A 7,754-nucleotide genomic window follows, 5' to 3' on the forward strand; every position below is an offset into this window, starting at 1 on the left:
ATATCCGTGAGATTTCCCAAATGCTTGACGACCCATTTTTGACCATCTTCGCCTAATTCATACCACCACATTTGAAGCTGAAATAGAAACTCGTCTGTATTCGTGGATGGGGGGTTTTGTGTGGTGCTCATTTTGTATCTGAAATTTAATTTAATAAAGTCAAGATTCATTTTGAAAATATACACTAAAAAAATCATTTTCATTTTTTTTAACACCTTTTTTTTTCAAGATTTAAAACTATTTTTTGGGAATTTTTTTTTTAAACAATCCATTTTATTCCTCGGTTCCCACAATGATTTCAATTAAGTTGGTCAACAAGCATGTTCGAGGCAAATGAATGCACAGGTAGCAAGTAGGATGCATCAGGATGGTCTTTTTATTTCGGGTTCACCTGTCCTAGACAGACCCAACCCCTGTGTTGAGTCTCCAAGGTCAGATGTACATGATGCAAATAGACGTTCCTACTAGGGATCCGGTACATGGCTGAGTTATTCTAGGTAAAAACCTGAGGCATATTGTTCTAAACCTGGCTTACCCAAACGGACAGTTTGAGCCGAAGTGGGGGCAACGTACCGGGAGCACGAAAGTCTACCCGGCCTAGTTACTTGTCCCAACTCCGTCTTATTTGGTATGACCTTAACAAAAAGGTGGGCCACGCGCACGTGTACACCATAAATTCAGAAGACTCAGAAAGAAGGGGGTTTCGTAACAGTTGTATATATTTACAATTCAAATAATATTAAAGCGGTAAAAAACATTTAGCATATTAAGCATATAAACAGTTGAAAATTATATAGTAAATAAAGCCAATTATCGCAGTTATTTTAAGCTCGAATTCTTTAAACCCTGAACCGGAGATTCTGGGTTAATTCCCAGCAGAGTCGCCAGAGCTGTCGCACCTCCTTTTTCTGCCCCGGCGAGGAGCGTAGGGAGTTTTCTCCAATTAAAGGACAGTCGAAACGGGATTTGTTTGTTTGTTTCAAAGTCGCCACCTGGGAATTTTAAGGCGTCCCAAGTCACCAGTTTTAATCTCTGAATCAAGGAGAATATGACTCTGTTTGTTATTCTGCGAACCAGAAATCCTGAGTAAGGAATTCTGTTAATCCGGAAGAAGGTGTTAGGCATTTCCGAATTCCGTGGTTCTAGCACGGTCGCTTAACTATTTTTATTCTTGGCTTATCTTGATTTTACATTTTTATTGCAGGATTTTGTTACCGTTTCTGTTTATTGTTTACAATTATATAAACGAATTACGCGTACGTATATTCGTATTATATACCTTTTATAATTACAGAGGATCGTGCCACGCATTACGTGTACACAATAAAATTGACAATATTATAGTTTTTTTTATTAAAAAAATCATATGTTCAAAATTTAAAATAAAATTAAGAACATCATCACCCTTGTATTTAAACAATGAACTGCACATCTCGGGTTATATGAAATTATTTTAACATCCTCGGAGAAATCCATTTTATTAAAATGTTCACTCGAAGTTGCGCGAACGCATAATTCGAATTGCTTTTAGAAATATAATCAGGTTACGCGAACGCATCCCTAATTATGCCAAATATTCTTAATGGTAGTATAGATTTTCCACAAATTATTTATTATATCTATACATTTTATGTAAAAATCATGAGAAATCTCCATTTAAAGTACCCTTAAATTCTTGAAAAGAATTCACAATTTATTAAATGTTTATTGCGAATTATATTTTTCGCGTATGAATTATATTCCTCCAAGCTATTCAAATCCAAAGAAAGGAATAAACATATGATTAACACTATTTTTAGTAAATATAACATATGTATACTCAAAAGGTGAATAGCGTATGAAACTTAAAAAAATTCAATTCTTGAAAGGAAATGATATTTTCAAAGAATTCTCGTTATTCCATTTGCAACGAATGTTATTTTTTACAATCTTAAACTTGTTACACATTATAAATCTAATCTCTTTCCACATTGCTTGTTCCTAATCTAATAGGCATAATTATTTGTTAATTCTGCTTATGATTGAACGTAAGATATATATATATATGATTGAAAGTAAGATATATATATATATATATATAATCAAACCGATTTGATTCTCAATTTATGTGAACCATTGCTAAACACTAACTTTCGCATTGTAAAATTCCTAGGCCATTTGTTATTAAGAAAGAGAACAAATCTACCTATTGACTTAATAAAATGATATTGCATACAACATTATTCGCCATATTTTTGACATTGTGAACATAGCGGATTTTACTAATGCAACTTTCGACTATTGATCATAACCATTATTACGCCATATATGGACAAAATGCAACCAACATCATCTAGCCTTAATCCACAACCAAATAATCAAAATATGCTAACAATGCATTTTCTTGACATTTCCATACTACTCTGTACCTGACTAACAATGTCATAAGACTTAATTAATGGCCAACTTTATGCCATGTTCCCTATCTTGACAATTCAATCATAACTATACTTTAATGAAATTCTGGAATAGATAATACTATTACAACACTTATATGAATTTCAAAAGAGAATGATTAACTGATAATTATCATGTCAAGCATACTACTATATTAACCAACATGAAACAAGACTGAAATTTAAAATAATGAACTTAGACAAATGGAAAAAAACAGAATTGCAATTCAAGCTTCATTGATTTGTCATGTTGAATCTCTTCCCAACATGAATTTAAAAGATATGTACCTGGAAATGAGGGTAGAAGGAGTAAATTTCAGCAGTTGCAGCAGTAACAAAATCAGCAGAATACCAATATTCCCACAGATTTGAGCAATAATAGGACCCCGAGGAACCCAGATGCACAGTAACAGTATTTTTAAGAAATTTCAGATTTTTAACTGAACAATGGGATCAAATAAATCCGGACAGATTTAATGAAAGAATAATATTTCTGATTTTGAAACTTAGGACAAAGCAGACTGAAAAAAGCTTTCAATTTCAAAACACAGAATCAGCTTCAATATTAATTTCCGATGTAGAATTCTGTTTTACTGTTTCTGTTTTCCTTTCTTTCTATCTTCCTTTTCAGATTTCTGTTTCTGCTTGTGATTTTCCTCTCTCAATTTTTTTTTCTTTTCTTCCAAATCCCAGTCCTCTTCAGATTTCTATTTCTGATTTTCTGCTTAATTCTCTTTCTTTTTATCTCACTCTATGTGTATTCTTTTTCTTCAAAATCTGAATTTCAAAATCAGTCTTCTAATCTCTCTCGAAATCTCTGTGTGTATATGTATCTCTGTGTGTATTCCCTAATGCCTTAAAAATCAGATCCCTTCTTCTAAGGTCTGTCCCTGTATTTATACAAGTCTGCCCCCTCTCTTAAGTGCTGCCTGGACCCCTTTCTTCTTTTAAAAATCAGAAAGTCCCATTAAAATCTGCTTTCACTACTTTAAATCCCATTAAGTTAACTTTTTCCTGATTTCCAGCATTCCATTACCCTTTGTTTCCCATTATCCCATTAAATTAACAGCCACTAACATTCCACTTTCAGCACACTACTATTAACATATTACCCTCACTGTTTTATCTGTTTCATTCCCAGAAATGCCCCTGAATCCTACTGTTATTACTGTCTTTAAACTAAAATCAGAATCTGATACAAAACAGATTTAAAGTCTGTTTAAGCAGCTATAACCAATCCTATGATTAACCTCCTAATACAATTGTATTTACCCAACCTTTGTAAACTTGAATTCAACTCAACATCACAACAACATTACACTGAATTTCAACATAATAAATTAAACTGAACTTCAACATTGAATCTAAAATCAAGCAAACACGGGAGCATTGTCAATATACTGACATTGCCCTGAAACTTGATGTTCAGAAATCAACATACATACAACATTTATTTTGACAGACTTATTGATTTACAAACGAGTATTAATCAACTGACTGTCAAATACGAAACAACTGATTACAACAAAATAATCCATCCAAAACAGGTTGTTTCAATCAACATTTTCAGAAACAGGATTTATAACACAACTAATCGACGAACTTAATCGAGTCGATTACGCACATTGTAAATAATCATAACCAACAAAAACAATTCACATTTTGATCAAGTAGACGGGTAGGAGACAGAATCAAAGAATTAAATAAACAAAAATATGAAAAATTACACAGGTTATTAAAACAAACACTATACATACGTAGGAATCAAAAGAAGTAGAAAAAATACCTCTGAATCCTTAATTTCATACGGACTCAAACTCAACTTGGATTCGGACTTTTGAAATCAAACAGACCTTAGTCGAAGTATTTTCAACTGAAAATACTTCGACTAAGGTCGATTAAACCTCAATCCCTCGCTTGAATTGAAAAAATTCCAAGATTGGAAATTTTTTAGGGTTTCAGATTCGAAGATCTTAAATTTGAAAACTTCTGGGCAGATTCGAAGGGAACCAAAGATGACACAAGGGTGAGGGAAGCCTAAGGGTCATTTGGTGTTAATTTGGAAAGAATCTGAGTGAGTTCATATTTGATTCGAACCTTCAAAAGAAGATTCGAAGAGTTCTAAAGGGATTCGAATCAAACCAACACCATATCCATAGCTAGGGTAGTTAGGGGAAGCTACGGTGTGAATTTGGAGACCATCGGAGAGGGTTCATTTTTCAGACCAACCTTCGATTTAAGATTCGAAGAGTTGGGGTCTGATTCGAAGGGAACCAATGCCAGATCCGTGAAGAGGAAGTTGTGAGGAGTCTGGGGTGTTAAGGTGGTGACCGGCGGCGTTGTTGCCGCCGGGTTTCAGGCAGTGGGGAATGAGGGCGGCTAGGGTTAGGGGTTTGGTTCGGGGAAGATGATGAATAGTAAGGAAGGGGGGGTGCTTAGTTAGGGGGCCGGGGTAGGGGTTTGGACTTATATAGGGACGGGGTGGATTGATGCTGACCGTTAGATCAGGCAGAATGAATGGCCAGGATCCGTTCATTAAACCAAACGATGTCGTTTGGTTTAATGCCAGGGTCGGGCTGAGTCGGGGCAGTGGGTCGGGTAAGGATCACGGGTTAGGGTGATGAGATCTCAGCCGTTGGATGGATTTGATCCAACGGCCATTAATGAAATACGACCAAACGCTGTCGTTTTGGTTCGTTAAATTGGACCGGACCTGGGTTGTTTGGATTGGGCTGTGGGGGGTAACTTGGTTTGGGCCTGGATTTTAATCCAGGTCCGATTTTTTATTATTTTTTTTTTTCAACCTATTTTTCATTTCCTACATTTATCCCTAATTATAAAAAATCCTAATAAAAATTATAAAACAATTTTAACCTTACAAAAATATTAATTACCTTAACAATTATTTAACACATAGACAAAGCGTTAATCACATAGTGAAACATTAAAACTAGAACAAATGCATATTTTTGTGATTATTTTTTAATGCATAATTAAATCCTAGATATGCATGCAACATGTATTTTTATTTTCGTTTAATTATAACAACATTTAACACAAACAATTAATAAACGCAACACAAATTCTAAAATTGCACACTAAAAGAAATTAATTTTTTTTTTTTGATTTATTTTGGAGTTGTTTTCAGGAGGCAAAAATCATGTGCTCACACCTACATCACACCTATTGTGAACTAAAGTGTTTTGAAGGATGGAAATTTCTTATGGGCTAGAAAACATAAATGTGAGTCCTTAAACACATTGCCTTGCATGGAAATAACTGAATGTTATTGAGCCCGTTTGGCTTAGTTGATTTAAGTAGCTGATAAGCATTAGGTGCTGAAAAACATTTTTAAGTGTTGAAGCTGATTTAAAAAAAAAAAAGCAGTTACGTGTTTGGATAAAAGTGTTGAAATTAATAATAAGCAACTGAAGAACTGAGTATACGAAGAGTTGTTTAAAAAGAATTATTTTAGGGATAGAATAGTAAATATTTTGGTCAAGCCTAAAGTGCTTATGGCTTTTGGCTTATTTTTGGCTTATAAGCACTAATTAACTTATAAGCACTTTCACGTAGATAAGCCACAAAGTACTTATAAGCCAGTTTAACCAGCTTATAAGCTTAGCCAAATACCCTCATTATATGTTATTACAGTAGCAGACTTTATTGCCTATTTTGAGTTCATCCAATATTAAACAAGTTCACTTTTAACAACCAGTATGGGTTATCGACTTCCATATGGGTTATCGAACTTCAATCACTAGTGAACATAAGAAACAAGTAATACGTTTAATAACTATGCACAACCAGCAAATTCGTAATCAACAAAAGAATAAATTCCGCAAATGATATATAATAACACAAACTTAAATCAACAAAATAAATTGAGGTTTCAGGAAAGTTGTTACTCACTTGGTATCATCAAGGATCCGAATAGTCATTTTCTCGAACTGGAGGCTGGAAATTAGTTTGTTGCGCTAATACTAATTCTTTTACTTGCCTCAGCTCTCTCATCTCATTTTCCAAGTTAGACAGACGATCCTTCAAAGACTGGTTTTCATCTTCAATTGAAGGTATCTTAGCCAATAATTCAGTTTTTGAGGCAGTTCCACCTTTCAAATCTTTCGCCTTTAATCCACCCCCAAAGCCAAATACATTACTATGACTTTGAGGTCCAAAGCATTTTTCTACAATCTCTATATTAGGAAGTGATGATTCAGACTGCACCAATTCCTGGATTTGAGCCTACAAAGTATATAGAGAAATTTTTGTCAGATCCAATAATAACTAAAAGTAAAGAACATGTTCAATTAACCAAACACACATGTTTCTCGATTGTTTCAGGATCAACAAGTGTGTTATTCTCTGAGTTAAAAAGGTCCTTTTATTCACAAAATGCAGTTTCATTAACTTATGGTGCAATTATTGAAGATCCTTCTAATGCTTTTGATATTGTAGTACTACTTAAACTATAAAATTATTTCCATAAATACTTAAATTGATAGTCTTTTTCCGTTTCTTTCCACCCATCAAACTAAAACAATTAGTAAAGTAAATTAAACAAAATCAAATAAACAGAACAGATTTCTGATTCAATGGGGGAAAAAAGCACGAAGAAGAAATTTAAAGAAACAGAACAGATCAAAGAGAAAGAAATTAAACTTACTCTTGTTTAGGCGGATAATCCAATAGTATAATTTGTGTAAAGTACTTTGGATTAAGGCCTCCAAAGAAGAAATTAAACAGAGTACGTTCTGAACAGAGCTCTCAACGATGACGACGAAGTGGCGCCTCGCTCTTTGCAACCTTTTTGAGTTTTTTTACCTTCTGAATTTTGAAGGAGTTAGCGGTCGTTCCTAGGGATTTTAGCTTCGTCGTCTCCTCTTTGCAACCTTTCTGAGTTTAATTCTTTATAACCTTCTGAATTTTAGCTTCGCAATCTCTAGGGATTTTAGGTACGGTCGAATTTTACCTTCTGAATTTTGAAGGATCGATCGGTTAGCGGCCGCGTCTCTAGGGATTTTGGGCTGAAAGTACGTGTATTTGAGAGATTTTAGGGTGAAAGAAAATTTGGAGGGAAACTGTGATTAATTTCCTTTTCTTTCTTTTTTTTACTTTTAGTTTTCGTCAGTTCCCGCGTCCCTATCCCGCTAAAATCCAATATTAGAGACTAGTGTTATAAACTAAAGACTGTAAAGTAAAGACAACTATAGAGAAAAACTGTTATATTATTCAAATTCAAACTGATGTACATAATGAATTGAAATTTCTTCTATTGGGGGTAATGTTTATCCATAACTGGGTACTGAAAGGATAAGC

The 7,754-nt window shown here is 34.0% G+C and overlaps 1 long non-coding RNA gene across 1 annotated transcript; it reads right to left on the reverse strand.

Annotated features, from left to right (window-relative positions):
- Positions 1–2,409: 2,409 nt before the first annotated feature.
- On the reverse strand, positions 2,410–7,498 carry LOC138886446 (uncharacterized). The gene is made up of 3 exons (XR_011405175.1): positions 7,102–7,498; positions 6,348–6,680; positions 2,410–2,723 (listed from the first exon to the last, which is right to left on the reverse strand). It is a non-coding gene; the product is annotated as an uncharacterized lncRNA (long non-coding RNA).
- Between the last annotated feature and the right edge of the window lie 256 nt (positions 7,499–7,754).

The sequence above is a fragment of the Nicotiana sylvestris genome, chromosome 2, assembly GCF_000393655.2.
Source record: "Nicotiana sylvestris chromosome 2, ASM39365v2, whole genome shotgun sequence".
Taxonomy (NCBI): Eukaryota; Viridiplantae; Streptophyta; class Magnoliopsida; order Solanales; family Solanaceae; genus Nicotiana; species Nicotiana sylvestris.